The 16,497-nt window shown below is 44.8% G+C and overlaps 1 protein-coding gene across 7 annotated transcripts in view; it reads left to right on the forward strand.

Moving 5' to 3' along the window:
* The window catches only part of plxnb3 (plexin B3), a 308,336-nt gene that overhangs the window by 63,339 nt on the left and 228,500 nt on the right, over positions 1 to 16,497 (forward strand). For 5 of the 7 annotated variants that reach the window (XR_005053403.1, XR_005053402.1, XR_005053404.1 and 2 more), the window contains exon 1: positions 2,537 to 2,934. The exons of 1 other annotated variant lie outside the window; for it this stretch is intronic. The gene's annotated coding sequence lies outside the window, so the exon portion shown is untranslated. Of the gene's footprint in view, positions 1 to 2,535; positions 2,935 to 16,497 lie in introns of those variants that run through there. One more of the 7 variants, XM_036989102.1, reaches the window with a different exon arrangement.

Below are 16,497 nucleotides of genomic sequence, written 5' to 3' on the forward strand. Positions count from 1 at the left end.
ACTGGTATTTAGAGGTGGGATACCATCATTATACTACACTGGTATTTAGAGGAAGGATACCATCATTATACTACACTGGTATTTAGAGGAAGGATACCATCATTATACTACACTGGTATTTAGAGGTAGGATACCAAGATTATACTACACTGGTATTTAGAGGTAGGATACCAAGATTATACTACACTGGTATTTAGAGGTAGGATACCAAGATTATACTACACTGGTATTTAGAGGAAGGATACCAAGATTATACTACACTGGTATTTAGAGGTGGGAAACCAAGATTATACTACACTGGTATTTAGAGGTGGGATACCAAGATTATACTACACTGGTATTTAGAGGTGGGATACCATCATTATACTACACTGGTATTTAGAGGAAGGATACCATCATTATACTACACTGGTATTTAGAGGTAGGATACCATCATTATACTACACTGGTATTTAGAGGAAGGATACCATCATTATACTACACTGGTATTTAGAGGAAGGATACCATCATTATACTACACTGGTATTTAGAGGAAGGATACCATCATTATACTACACTGGTATTTAGAGGAAGGATACCATCATTATACTACACTGGTATTTAGAGGTAGGATACCATCATTATACTACACTGGTATTTAGAGGAAGGATACCATCATTATACTACACTGGTATTTAGAGGTAGGATACCAAGATTATACTACACTGGTATTTAGAGGTAGGATACCATCATTATACTACACTCGTATTTAGAGGTAGGATACCATCATTATACTACACTGGTATTTAGAGGAAGGATACCATCATTATACTACACTCGTATTTAGAGGTAGGATACCATCATTATACTACACTGGTATTTAGAGGAAGGATACCATCATTATACTACACTGGTATTTAGAGGTAGGATACCATCATTATACTACACTGGTATTTAGAGGTAGGATACCATCATTATACTACACTGGTATTTAGAGGAAGGATACCAATATTATACTACACTGGTATTTAGAGGTAGGATACCAAGATTATACTACACTGGTATTTAGAGGTAGGATACCATCATTATACTACACTGGTATTTAGAGGAAGGATACCAATATTATACTACACTGGTATTTAGAGGAAGGATACCATCATTATACTACACTGGTATTTAGAGGTAGGATACCATCATTATACTACACTGGTATTTAGAGGTGGGATACCAATATTATACTACACTGGTATTTAGAGGAAGGATACCAATATTATACTACACTGGTATTTAGAGGAAGGATACCATCATTATACTACACTGGTATTTAGAGGTAGGATACCATCATTATACTACACTGGTATTTAGAGGAATGATACCATCATTATACTACACTGGTATTTAGAGGTGGGATACCAATATTATACTACACTGGTATTTAGAGGTGGGATACCAAGATTATACTACACTGGTATTTAGAGGAAGGATACCAATATTATACTACACTGGTATTTAGAGGTAGGATACCATCATTATACTACACTGGTATTTAGAGGTAGGATACCATCATTATACTACACTGGTATTTAGAGGAAGGATACCAATATTATACTACACTGGTATTTAGAGGTAGGATACCAATATTATACTACACTGGTATTTAGAGGAAGGATACCTTCATTATACTACACTGGTATTTAGAGGTAGGATACCATCATTATACTACACTGGTATTTAGAGGTGGGATACCAATATTATACTACACTGGTATTTAGAGGAAGGATACCATCATTATACTACACTGGTATTTAGAGGAAGGATACCATCATTATACTACACTGGTATTTAGAGGAAGGATACCATCATTATACTACACTGGTATTTAGAGGAAGGATACCAATATTATACTACACTGGTATTTAGAGGAAGGATACCATCATTATACTACACTGGTATTTAGAGGAAGGATACCATCATTATACTACACTGGTATTTAGAGGTGGGATACCATCATTATACTACACTGGTATTTAGAGGAAGGATACCATCATTATACTACACTGGTATTTAGAGGAAGGATACCAATATTATACTACACTGGTATTTAGAGGAAGGATACCATCATTATACTACACTGGTATTTAGAGGAAGGATACCATCATTATACTACACTGGTATTTAGAGGTAGGATACCATCATTATACTACACTGGTATTTAGAGGAAGGATACCATCATTATACTACACTGGTATTTAGAGGTAGGATACCATCATTATACTATTCTACTATTGTTATGACTTGTTAAATGATCAGGTTGACTTCCCGCACTTTGGCATGCTGCTGCGGTTACAGACAGACAACCCTGTGACTGAAACAGTTTCCTTGTGTTAATCGGTATTGTTAGTCGTCAACAGTATCTATGTCAAACCCCGGGTTAAGACCGGCAGGAGGCTGCCAGGCCCCATCTGTTCCCCCAGCTGCAGGCGTGGCTGGGGCCGGGATTGGAGAACAGGAGAGACGGGAATAAGGGAGGAGAACCATAAATCCACCGAGTTGGGCGGAGGGAGGGATAATAAATGCGTTTCTCAGAGCCGTTAACTTATCGCGCTGTTAAAAAGGTGAATGATTAAATATGCGAAGTAACATGAAGCTGCCGGGACTCTATTTGAAAGTCAGCACGCGGACCCGGTAACAGAAACAGACCCCGCCTCTTGTCTGTATTTTATTCCCACCGGGGTGTCTCCCCTCTTCTCTCTGTTCCCCCCCGTATCTCAGCTGCTGCTCGCCTGCTGAACAATGTAACCGCATCAACATAACGGGAGTTTGGAAGAGAGAGAGTGTTGGATAGAAAAAACCCGACCGCGGTTTTGTTTTCACCTGCTTCTCCTCTGAAGATTGTTCAACAACAACAAACTCTGGATTTGTGTTGGGAATGAAAGTTGGCGGATACTAAATGAAGTAAGTCTGATTGGAGACGGAACTCGGGTTTGTTGTAGTATGATTGAATGGACGAGAGCTTCTCCGTGGATGCGTTGTGAGTGCGGTACTCGGTTAACGCTTTTGTCAGAAGTGTTTGAGTGAGTGACAACATTGCCGGTTGGTGTTGAGAGCTTGAGGTTGCTGTCATTTTTTCCCGGTCAGCGATCTTCTTATGCAGATGAAACAGCGTAACCCAAATGTGTTTCATTTTGATGGGTGTGATGAGTGCATCGGTAGGAATATTATATTATTGACTGTATGAAAATGTAAGAGCGTCTGCTAAATGACTAAAACCTAATAAATAAATAAATAAAATGAACCCCATTGTACGGGAATCAGTTTTGCTACAGTCTCTAGCCTCCCTAACCGAAAAGTTAAATGTTTCATCTATTTCTGGGTTTATGAGTCGTGTATGATAAATATCTTATTGATTATATGAAACCAGTTTGATAATCAGTTTCTTGTAGCCTACAGTCTCTAGTCTGCTCGGCGTCCGGAAGTTGACTTTAAAAAAAAAAAACACACAAAAACATTGTATGTGAATTATCTAGTCAATTTCTAAGCCTGCAGTCAATATAAAGTAGCCTGCAGTCAATGTAAAGTAGTCTACAGTGAATGTAAAGTAGTCTACAGTGAATGTAAAGTAGCCTACAGTGAATGTAAAGTAGCCTACAGGGACCGTGAATGTAAAGTAGCCTACAGTGAATGTAAAGTAGCCTACAGGGACCGTGAATGTAAAGTAGCCTACAGGGACCGTGAATGTAAAGTAGCCTACAGTGACCGTGAATGTAAAGTAGCCTACAGTGTATGTAAAGTAGCCTACAGTGAATGTAAAGTAGCCTACAGTGAATGTAAAGTAGCCTACAGTGAATGTAAAGTAGCCTACAGTGAATGTAAAGTAGCCTACAGTGAATGTAAAGTAGCCTACAGTGACAGTGAATGTAAAGTAGCCTACAGTGAATGTAAAGTAGCCTACAGTGAATGTAAAGTAGCCTACAGTGAATGTAAAGTAGCCTACAGTGAATGTAAAGTAGCCTGCAGTGAATGTAAAGTAGCCTGCAGTGAATGTAAAGTAGCCTGCAGTGAATGTAAAGTAGCCTGCAGTGAATGTAAAGTAGCCTGCAGTGAATGTAAAGTAGCCTACAGTGAATGTAAAGTAGCCTACAGTGACCGCTTGCAAACCAGCTGTCTTCGACTTACAGGAGCAATTAGGTTTATTAAGTGCCTTGCTCAAGGGCACATCAACATATTTTTTTTTGGGGGGGGGGGGGGGTGGCGAGTTGGGATTCAAACCAGCAACCTTTCAGTTACTGTCGCAACTCTCTCTTTAATCCTCTAGGCTACCTGCCACTCTTCAATAGGGGGATTCGTTAATGGTGTGGAGAACAGATAGAGGCGTGTGTGTGTGTGTGTGTGTTTGCGCGCGTGTTTGCGTTTGTGTGTGTTTGCGTGTGTGTGCGTGTTTTTTTGTGTTTGCGTGTGTGTTTTTGTGTTTGCGTGTGTGTGTGTGTGCGTGTGATAGTAGCATTGATTTTACTGTCTGCTTCACACCAGCTGTAGGCTAAGAGAGTGTGTCACAAATTGCTCCCTAATCCCTATATAGTGCACTTCTTGTTCTGGCCAAAAGTAGTGCACTAAGCTATGCAGGGCATATGGGTGCCATCTTGGACACAGCCAGAGAGGGGTGGACAGTCACGGAAATAGATTTGGTACCATCGGGTTTATCACCCCATTCTATCTTAAACTATGAATTACCATACGCAACAGAGTGGTTCTGATAGCAGGATGTTTACCCGCTGTATGGTTCACTGGTTCTAATAGCAGGGTGTTTACCTGCTGTATGGTTCACTGGTTCTGATAGCAGGGTGTTTACCCGCTGTATGGTTCACTGGTTCTGATAGCAGGATGTTTACCTGCTGTATAGTTCACTGGTTCTGATAGCAGGGTGTTTACCTGCTGTATGGTTCAGTGGTTCTGATAGTTCACTGGTTCTAATAGCAGGGCGTTTACCCGCTGTATGGTTCAGTGGTTCTGATAGTTCAGTGGTTCTAATAGCAGGGTGTTTACCCGCTTTATGGTTCACTGGTTCTAATAGCAGGGTGTTTACCTGCTGTATGGTTCACTGGTTCTGATAGCAGGGTGTTTACCTGATGTATGGTTCACTGGTTCTGATAGCAGAATGTTTACCTGCTGTATAGTTCACTGGTTCTGATAGCAGGGTGTTTACCTGCTGTATGGTTCAGTGGTTCTGATAGTTCACTGGTTCTAATAGCAGGGTGTTTATCCGCTGTATGGTTCAGTGGTTCTGATAGTTCAGTGGTTCTAATAGCAGGGTGTTTACCCGCTGTATGGTTCACTGGTTCTAATAGCAGGGTGTTTACCTGCTGTATGGTTCTAATAGCAGGGTGTTTACCCGCTTTATGGTTCACTGGTTCTAGTAGCAGGGTGTTTACCTGCTGTATGGTTCACTGGTTCTGATAGCAGGATGTTTACCTGCTGTATGTTTCACTGGTTCTGATAGCAGGGTGTTTACCTGCTGTATGGTTCACTGGTTCTAATAGCAGGGTGTTTACCCGCTGTATGGTTCACTGGTTCTAATAGCAGGGTGTTTACCTGCTGTATGGTTCACTGGTTCTGATAGCAGGATGTTTACCCGCTGTATGGTTCACTGGTTCTGATAGCAGGATGTTTACCCGCTGTATGGTTCACTGGTTCTGATAGCAGGGTGTTTACCCGCTGTATGGTTCAGTGGTTCTGATAGTTCACTGGTTCTAATAGCAGGGTGTTTACCCGCTGTATGGTTCACTGGTTCTGATAGTTCAGTGGTTCTAATAGCAGGGTGTTTACCCGCTGTATGGTTCACTGGTTCTGAAAGCAGGATGTTTACCCGCTGTATGGTTCACTGGTTCTAATAGCAGGGTGTTTACCCACTGTATGGTTCACTGGTTCTGATAGCAGGGTGTTTACCCGCTGTATGGTTCACTGGTTCTGATAGTTCACTGGTTCTGATAGCAGGGTGTTTACCCGCTGTATGGTTCACTGGTTCTGATAGTTCACTGGTTCTGATAGCAGGGTGTTTACCTGCTGTATGGTTCACTGGTTCTGATAGCAGGGTGTTTACCTGCTGTATGGTTCACTGGTTCTAATAGCAGGGTGTTTACCTGCTGTATTGTTCACTGGTTCTGATACCAGGATGTTTACCTGCTGTATGGTTCACTGGTTCTGATAGCAGGATGTTTACCTGCTGTATGGTTCACTGGTTCTGATAGCAGGGTGTTTACCTGCTGTATGGTTCAGTGGTTCTAATAGCAGGGTGCTTACCTGCTGTATGGTTCACTGGTTCTAATAGCAGGGTGTTTACCCGCTGTATGGTTCACTGGTTCTGATAGCAGTGTGTTTACCCGCTGTATGGTTCAGTGGTTCTGATAGTTCACTGGTTCTAATAGCAGGGTGTTTACCCGCTGTATGGTTCAGTGGTTCTGATAGTTCACTGGTTCTAATAGCAGGGTGTTTACCCGCTGTATGGTTCACTGGTTCTGATAGCAGGGTGTTTACCCGCTGTTTGGTTCACTGGTTCTGATAGTTCACTGGTTCTGATAGCAGGGTGTTTACCTGCTGTATGGTTCACTGGTTCTGATTGCAGGATGTTTACCCGCTGTATGGTTCAGTGGTTCTAATAGCAGGGTGTTTACCTGCTGTATGGTTCACTGGTTCTAATAGCAGGGTGTTTACCTGCTGTATAGTTCACTGGTTCTAATAGCAGGGTGTTTACCCACTGTATGGTTCACTGGTTCTGATAGCAGGGTGTTTACCCGCTGTATGGTTCACTGGTTCTGATAGTTCACTGGTTCTGATAGCAGGGTGTTTACCTGCTGTATGGTTCACTGGTTCTAATAGCAGGGTGTTTACCCGCTGTATGGTTCACTGGTTCTGATAGCAGGGTGTTTACCCGCTGTATGGTTCACTGGTTCTGATAGTTCACTGGTTCTGATAGCAGGGTGTTTACCTGCTGTATGGTTCACTGGTTCTGATAGCAGGGTGTTTACCTGCTGTATGGTTCACTGGTTCTAATAGCAGGGTGTTTACCTGCTGTATTGTTCACTGGTTCTGATACCAGGATGTTTACCTGCTGTATGGTTCACTGGTTCTGATAGCAGGATGTTTACCTGCTGTATGGTTCACTGGTTCTGATAGCAGGGTGTTTACCTGCTGTATGTTTCAGTGGTTCTAATAGCAGGGTGCTTACCTGCTGTATGGTTCACTGGTTCTAATAGCAGGGTGTTTACCCGCTGTATGGTTCACTGGTTCTGATAGCAGTGTGTTTACCCGCTGTATGGTTCAGTGGTTCTGATAGTTCACTGGTTCTAATAGCAGGGTGTTTACCCGCTGTATGGTTCAGTGGTTCTGATAGTTCACTGGTTCTAATAGCAGGGTGTTTACCCGCTGTATGGTTCACTGGTTCTGATAGCAGGGTGTTTACCCGCTGTTTGGTTCACTGGTTCTGATAGTTCACTGGTTCTGATAGCAGGGTGTTTACCTGCTGTATGGTTCACTGGTTCTGATTGCAGGATGTTTACCCGCTGTATGGTTCAGTGGTTCTAATAGCAGGGTGTTTACCTGCTGTATGGTTCACTGGTTCTAATAGCAGGGTGTTTACCCGCTGTATGGTTCACTGGTTCTGATAGCAGGGTGTTTACCCGCTGTATGGTTCACTGGTTCTGATAGTTCACTGGTTCTGATAGCAGGGTGTTTACCTGCTGTATGGTTCACTGGTTCTGATAGCAGGGAGTTTACCTGCTGTATGGTTCAGTGGTTCTAATAGCAGGGTGTTTACCCGCTGTATGGTTCACTGGTTCTGATAGCAGGGTGTTTACCCGATGTATGGTTCACTGGTTCTGATAGCAGGATGTTTACCCGCTGTATGGTTCACTGGTTCTGATAGCAGGGTGTTTACCTTCTGTATGGTTCACTGGTTCTGATAGCAGGATGTTTACCTGCTGTATGGTTCACTGGTTCTAATAGCAGGGTGTTTACCTGCTGTATGGTTCACTGGTTCTGATAGCAGAATGTTTACCTGCTGTATGGTTCACTGGTTCTGATAGCAGGGTGTTTACCTGCTGTATGGTTCACTGGTTCTGATAGCAGGGTGTTTACCTGCTGTATGGTTCACTGGTTCTGATAGCAGGATGTTTACCTGCTGTATGGTTCACTGGTTCTGATAGCAGGATGTTAACCCGCTGTATGGTTCACTGGTTCTGATAACAGGACGTTTACCTGCTGTATGGTTCACTGGTTCTGATAGCAGGATGTTTACCTACTGTATGGTTCACTGGTTCTGATAGTTCACTGGTTCTGATAGCAGGGTGTTTACCTGCTGTATGGTTCACTGGTTCTGATTGCAGGATGTTTACCCGCTGTATGGTTCAGTGGTTCTAATAGCAGGGTGTTTACCTGCTGTATGGTTCACTGGTTCTAATAGCAGGGTGTTTACCCGCTGTATGGTTCACTGGTTCTGATAGCAGGGTGTTTACCCGCTGTATGGTTCACTGGTTCTGATAGTTCACTGGTTCTGATAGCAGGGTGTTTACCTGCTGTATGGTTCACTGGTTCTGATAGCAGGGTGTTTACCTGTTGTATGGTTCAGTGGTTCTAATAGCAGGGTGTTTACCCGCTGTATGGTTCACTGGTTCTGATAGCAGGGTGTTTACCCGATGTATGGTTCACTGGTTCTGATAGCAGGATGTTTACCCGCTGTATGGTTCACTGGTTCTGATAGCAGGGTGTTTACCTTCTGTATGGTTCACTGGTTCTGATAGCAGGATGTTTACCTGCTGTATGGTTCACTGGTTCTAATAGCAGGGTGTTTACCTGCTGTATGGTTCACTGGTTCTGATAGCAGAATGTTTACCTGCTGTATGGTTCACTGGTTCTGATAGCAGGGTGTTTACCTGCTGTATGGTTCACTGGTTCTGATAGCAGGGTGTTTACCTGCTGTATGGTTCACTGGTTCTGATAGCAGGATGTTTACCTGCTGTATGGTTCACTGGTTCTGATAGCAGGATGTTAACCCGCTGTATGGTTCACTGGTTCTGATAACAGGATGTTTACCTGCTGTATGGTTCACTGGTTCTGATAGCAGGATGTTTACCTACTGTATGGTTCACTGGTTCTGATAGCAGGGTGTTTACCTGCTGTATGGTTCACTGGTTCTGATAGCAGGATGTTTACCCGCTGTATGGTTCACTGGTTCTGATAGCAGGGTGTTTACCTGCTGTATGGTTCACTGGTTCTGATAGCAGGATGTTTACCTGCTGTATAGTTCACTGGTTCTAATAGCAGGGTGTTTACCTACTGTATGGTTCACTGGTTCTGATAGCAGGGTGTTTACCTGCTGTATGGTTCACTGGTTCTGATAGTTCACTGGTTCTGATAGCAGGGTGTTTACCTGCTGTATGGTTCACTGGTTCTGATAGCAGGGTGTTTACCTGCTGTATGGTTCAGTGGTTCTAATAGCAGGGTGTTTACCCGCTGTATGGTTCACTGGTTCTGATAGCAGGGTGTTTACCCGCTGTATGGTTCACTGGTTCTGATAGGTCACTGGTTCTGATAGCAGGGTGTTTATCTGCTGTATGGTTCACTGGTTCTAATAGCAGGGTGTTTACCCGCTGTATGGTTCAGTGGTTCTGATAGTTCACTGGTTCTAATAGCAGGGTGTTTACCTGCTGTATGGTTCACTGGTTCTGATAGCAGGGTGTTTACCCGCTGTATGGTTCACTGGTTCTGATAGTTCACTGGTTCTGATAGCAGGGTGTTTACCTGCTGTATGGTTCACTGGTTCTGATAGCAGGGTGTTTACCTGCTGTATGGTTCAGTGGTTCTGATAGCAGGGTGTTTACCCGCTGTATGGTTCACTGGTTCTGATAGTTCACTGGTTCTGATAGCAGGGTGTTTACCTGCTGTATGGTTCACTGGTTCTGATTGCAGGATGTTTACCCGCTGTATGGTTCAGTGGTTCTAATAGCAGGGTGTTTACCTGCTGTATGGTTCACTGGTTCTAATAGCAGGGTGTTTACCCGCTGTATGGTTCACTGGTTCTGATAGTTCACTGGTTCTGATAGCAGGGTGTTTACCTGCTGTATGGTTCACTGGTTCTGATAGCAGGGTGTTTACCTGCTGTATGGTTCAGTGGTTCTAATAGCAGGGTGTTTACCCGCTGTATGGTTCACTGGTTCTGATAGCAGGGTGTTTACCCGCTGTATGGTTCACTGGTTCTGATAGTTCACTGGTTCTGATAGCAGGGTGTTTACCTGCTGTATGGTTCACTGGTTCTGATAGCAGGGTGTTTACCTGCTGTATGGTTCACTGGTTCTGATAGCAGGGTGTTTACCCGCTGTATGGTTCACTGGTTCTGATAGCAGGGTGTTTACCCGCTGTATGGTTCACTGGTTCTGATAGTTCACTGGTTCTGATAGCAGGGTGTTTACCTGCTGTATGGTTCACTGGTTCTGATAGCAGGGTGTTTACCTGCTGTATGGTTCACTGGTTCTGATAGTTCACTGGTTCTGATAGCAGGGTGTTTACCTGCTGTATGGTTCACTGGTTCTGATAGCAGGGTGTTTACCTGCTGTATGGTTCACTGGTTCTGATAGCAGGGTGTTTACCCGCTGTATGGTTCACTGGTTCTGATAGCAGGGTGTTTACCCGCTGTATGGTTCACTGGTTCTGATAGCAGGGTGTTTACAACAATGTGTCATGTCTGTGTGTTACATTCATGCTGACATTGAAATGCAATTCCAACGAGTCAACCCTGTTTGTTCAACATCAGACCTTTCTCTGTTTCTCTCTCAACTTGCTTCTAGATGTTTAAAAGGGAGCAGGACTGCTGTCATCAAACACATGTTTTAAACCACCAGGCTTTGTTCTCACTATGAACATGTGGGTGTGTCACATGATATGGTCAGAGGGACCAGACATTGCTGGAAACATTCACCTGATAAAGTATAGTGGACATCAGTCAAATGTCTCTGGTCAGGACAGCTCAGAGATCCATTCTGAATATTAGGTCTCCGGTTATGTAGTTCTGTCAAGTGGTCTCTCTCTGTCTCTCTGTTTCTCCGTCTCTCTCTCTGTCTCTCTCTTTCTCTCTGTCTCTCTCTCTCTCTCTCTCTCTCTCTTTCTCTCTGTCTCTCTCTGTCTCTCTCTCTCTCTCTCTCTCTCTCTCTGTCTCTCTCTCTCTCTCTCTCTCTCTGTCTCTCCTCTCTCTCCTCTCTCTCTCTCTGTCTCTCCTCTCTCTCCTCTCTCTCTCCTCTCTCTCTCTGTCTCTCTCTCTGTCTCTCTGTTTCTCCGTCTCTCTCTCTGTCTCTCTCTTTCTCTCTGTCTCTCTCTGTCTCTCTCTCTCTCTCCTCTCTCTCTCTCTCTCTCGCTCTGTATCTCTCTCTCCTCTCTCTCTCTCTCTCTGTCTCTCTTTGTCTGTCTCCTCTCTCTGTCTCTATATCTTTGTCTCTCTGTCTCTCTGTCTGTTTCTCTCTCTCTCTTGCTGTCTCTTATCTCTTTGTCTCTCTCTCTCTCTCTCTCTCTCTCTGGAGTGTGTGAATATCCCTCCCTTCTCTTTTTTTCTCTCTTCACTCTCCCTCTATTGTGTGCATGCTCCCCAACCCCCCCCCCCCCCCCCCCCCCCCCCCGCCGCCCTACTCCCCCTCCCTCTATTGTGTGCCTCCCCCCCTACTCCCCTCCCTCTGTTCCCTTCCTTCCTAGGGCTGGTGTCTATCTAGTTATTCGTCATGCTTGTGTCCCAAATCGCATGATGAAAGTCTATATTTTGTAGAAATATTAAGGCACATCTACATCTTTCAACCATTTTACAGACCAAAGAAAAGAATAGTGTAATAAAGCAAAGGCTTTGATTTCTGGTCGAACAGATGAATAACAAAAATGTATCATAACACAATATAGTGTTGAAGTCAAGACCCCTGACAACTAATATAAACACCTACAGTATAGTTTGTGTTGGAGATATATATATATATATATATATTTTATCCTTCTGGAAGTTTTATAAAGAAACAAGGTTAATACCTTGTGACTTAAATTGTTAAAAGGAGTCCTTGTGCGTAGATGTGTATGTTTGTTGAACTTTGAATTCAGTAGTTTTAGTTTGGTATATACGTTTTAAGGGAAACATTGGAGGCTGGAACTGCTCTACTGTTCTACGCCTGTTGACATTCCTGTTATTAGTCAACACTCCACTAACACTCTTGTCTCTCTACTCTCATCTCTCTTTACTCTCATCTCTCTGTCTCTCTCTCTCGCTCTACTCTCATCTCTCTCTCTCTCTCTATCTCTCTCTACTCTCATCTCTCTGTCTCTCTCTCTACTCTCATCTCTCTCATCTCTCTCCACTCTCATCTCTCTCCACTCTCATCTCTCTCTCTCTCTACCTCTCTCTCCCTCCCTCTCTCTACCTCTCTCTCCCTCCCTCCCTCCCCTCTCTCTCTCTCTCCCTCTCTCCTCTCCTCTCCCTCTCTCCTCTCCTCTCTCTCTCTCCTCTCTCTCTCTCTCTCACCCTCCATCCATCCCCTCCATCCCTCTCTACTCTCTCTCTCTCTCTCTCTCTCTCTCTCTCTACTCTCATCTCTCTCATCTCTCTCCACTCTCATCTCTCTCTCTCTCTACCTCTCTCTCCCTCCCTCCCTCTCTCTCCCCCTCTCTCTCTCTCTCCCTCTCTCCTCTCCCTCTCTCCTCTCCTCTCTCTCTCTCCTCTCCTCTCTCTCTCTCTCTCACCCTCCATCCATCCCCTCCATCCCTCTCTACTCTCTCTCTCTCTCTCTCTCTCTACTCCCATCTCCCTCTCTCGCTCTCACACCCCACTAACAGCCCCCCACCCACCAGCCCCCTCCACCTCCGTCTCTCCAAAGAGGATTGAATGTTGTAAAAGGCATGTTGTCTCGTAAACACTTTGGGGCGCTTTCAACTCGGCTTTCGTTCAAGCTCATTAGAACAGCTTCATAATACTGAACCGCTCAGAACACACTCCACAGAACAGCTTCATACTACTGAACCGCTCAGAACACACTCCACAGAACAGCTTCATACTACTGAACCGCTCAGAACACACTCCACAGAACAGCTTCATACTGCTACTGAACCGCTCAGAACACACTCCACAGAACAGCTTCATACTACTGAACCGCTCAGAACACACTCCACAGAACAGCTTCATACTACTGAACCGCTCAGAACACACTCCACAGAACAGCTTCACACTACTGAACCGCTCAGAACACACTCCACAGAACAGCTTCATACTACTGAACCGCTCAGAACACACTCCTCAGAACAGCTTCATACTACTGAACCGCTCAGAACACACTCCACAGAACAGCTTCATACTACTGAACCGCTCAGAACACACTCCACAGAACAGCTTCATACTACTGAACCGCTCAGAACACACTCCACAGAACAGCTTCATACTACTGAACCGCTCAGAACACACTCCACAGAACAGCTTCATACTACTGAACCGCTCAGAACACACTCCTCAGAACAGCTTCATACTACTGAACCGCTCAGAACACACTCCACAGAACAGCTTCATACTGCTACTGAACCGCTCAGAACACACTCCACAGAACAGCTTCATACTACTGAACCGCTCAGAACACACTCCTCAGAACAGCTTCATACTGCTACTGAACCGCTCAGAACACACTCCTCAGAACAGCTTCATACTACTGAACCGCTCAGAACACACTCCACAGAACAGCTTCATACTACTGAACCGCTCAGAACACACTCCTCAGAACAGCTTCATACTGCTACTGAACCGCTCAGAACACACTCCACAGAACAGCTTCATACTACTGAACCGCTCAGAACACACTCCACAGAACAGCTTCATACTACTGAACCGCTCAGAACACACTCCACAGAACAGCTTCATACTACTGAACCGCTCAGAACACACTCCACAGAACAGCTTCATACTGCTACTGAACCGCTCAGAACACACTCCACAGAACAGCTTCATACTACTGAACCGCTCAGAACACACTCCACAGAACAGCTTCATACTACTGAACCGCTCAGAACACACTCCACAGAACAGCTTCATACTACTGAACCGCTCAGAACACACTCCACAGAACAGCTTCATACTACTGATCCGCTCAGAACACACTCCACAGAACAGCTTCATACTACTGAACCGCTCAGAACACACTCCACAGAACAGCTTCATACTACTGAACCGCTCAGAACACACTCCACAGAACAGCTTCATACTACTGAACCGCTCAGAACACACTCCACAGAACAGCTTCATACTACTGAACCGCTCAGAACACACTCCACAGAACAGCTTCATACTACTGAACCGCTCAGAACACACTCCACAGAACAGCTTCATACTGCTACTGAACCGCTCAGAACACACTCCACAGAACAGCTTCATACTACTGAACCGCTCAGAACACACTCCACAGAACAGCTTCATACTACTGAACCGCTCAGAACACACTCCACAGAACAGCTTCATACTACTGAACCGCTCAGAACACACTCCACAGAACAGCTTCATACTACTGAACCGCTCAGAACACACTCCTCAGAACAGCTTCATACTACTGAACCGCTCAGAACACACTCCACAGAACCGCTTCATACTACTGAACCGCTCAGAACACACTCCACAGAACAGCTTCATACTACTGAACCGCTCAGAACACACTCCACAGAACAGCTTCATACTACTGAACCGCTCAGAACACACTCCACAGAACAGCTTCATACTACTGAACCGCTCAGAACACACTCCTCAGAACAGCTTCATACTACTGAACCGCTCAGAACACACTCCACAGAACAGCTTCATACTGCTACTGAACCGCTCAGAACACACTCCACAGAACAGCTTCATACTACTGAACCGCTCAGAACACACTCCTCAGAACAGCTTCATACTGCTACTGAACCGCTCAGAACACACTCCACAGAACAGCTTCATACTACTGAACCGCTCAGAACACACTCCACAGAACAGCTTCATACTACTGAACCGCTCAGAACACACTCCTCAGAACAGCTTCATACTGCTACTGAACCTCTCAGAACACACTCCACAAGACAGCTTCATACTACTGAACCGCTCAGAACACACTCCACAGAACAGCTTCATACTACTGAACCGCTCAGAACACACTCCACAGAACAGCTTCATACTACTGAACCGCTCAGAACACACTCCACAGAACAGCTTCATACTGCTACTGAACCGCTCAGAACACACTCCACAGAACAGCTTCATACTACTGAACCGCTCAGAACACACTCCACAGAACAGCTTCATACTACTGAACCGCTCAGAACACACTCCACAGAACAGCTTCATACTACTGAACCGCTCAGAACACACTCCACAGAACAGCTTCATACTACTGAACCGCTCAGAACACACTCCACAGAACAGCTTCATACTACTGAACCGCTCAGAACACACTCCACAAGACAGCTTCATACTACTGAACCGCTCAGAACACACTCCACAGAACAGCTTCATACTACTGAACCGCTCAGAACACACTCCACAGAACAGCTTCATACTACTGAACCGCTCAGAACACACTCCACAGAACAGCTTCATACTACTGAACCGCTCAGAACACACTCCACAGAACAGCTTCATACTACTGAACCGCTCAGAACACACTCCACAGAACAGCTTCATACTACTGAACCGCTCAGAACACACTCCACAGAACAGCTTCATACTACTGAACCGCTCAGAACACACTCCACAGAACAGCTTCATACTACTGAACCGCTCAGAACACACTCCTCAGAACAGCTTCATACTACTGAACCGCTCAGAACACACTCCACAGAACAGCTTCATACTACTGAACCGCTCAGAACACACTCCACAGAACAGCTTCATACTACTGAACCGCTCAGAACACACTCCTCAGAACAGCTTCATACTGCTACTGAACCGCTCAGAACACACTCCACAGAACAGCTTCATACTACTGAACCGCTCAGAACACACTCCACAGAACAGCTTCATACTACTGAACCGCTCAGAACACACTCCTCAGAACAGCTTCATACTACTGAACCGCTCAGAACACACTCCACAGAACAGCTTCATACTACTGAACCGCTCAGAACACACTCCACAGAACAGCTTCATACTACTGAACCGCTCAGAACACACTCCACAGAACAGCTTCATACTACTGAACCGCTCAGAACACACTCCTCAGAACAGCTTCATACTACTGAACCGCTCAGAACACACTCCACAGAACAGCTTCATACTACTGAACCGCTCAGAACACACTCCACAGAACAGCTTCATACTACTGAACCGCTCAGAACACACTCCTCAGAACAGCTTCATACTACTGAACCTCTCAGAACAGCTTCATAATACTGAACCGCTCAGAACACACTCCACAGAACAGCTTCATACTACTGAACCGCTCAGAACACACTCCACAGAACAGCTTCATACTGCTACTGAACCGCTCAGAAAACACTCCA

Source organism: Oncorhynchus mykiss, chromosome 9 (genome assembly GCF_013265735.2).
Source record: "Oncorhynchus mykiss isolate Arlee chromosome 9, USDA_OmykA_1.1, whole genome shotgun sequence".
In the NCBI taxonomy this organism is placed as follows: Eukaryota; Metazoa; Chordata; class Actinopteri; order Salmoniformes; family Salmonidae; genus Oncorhynchus; species Oncorhynchus mykiss.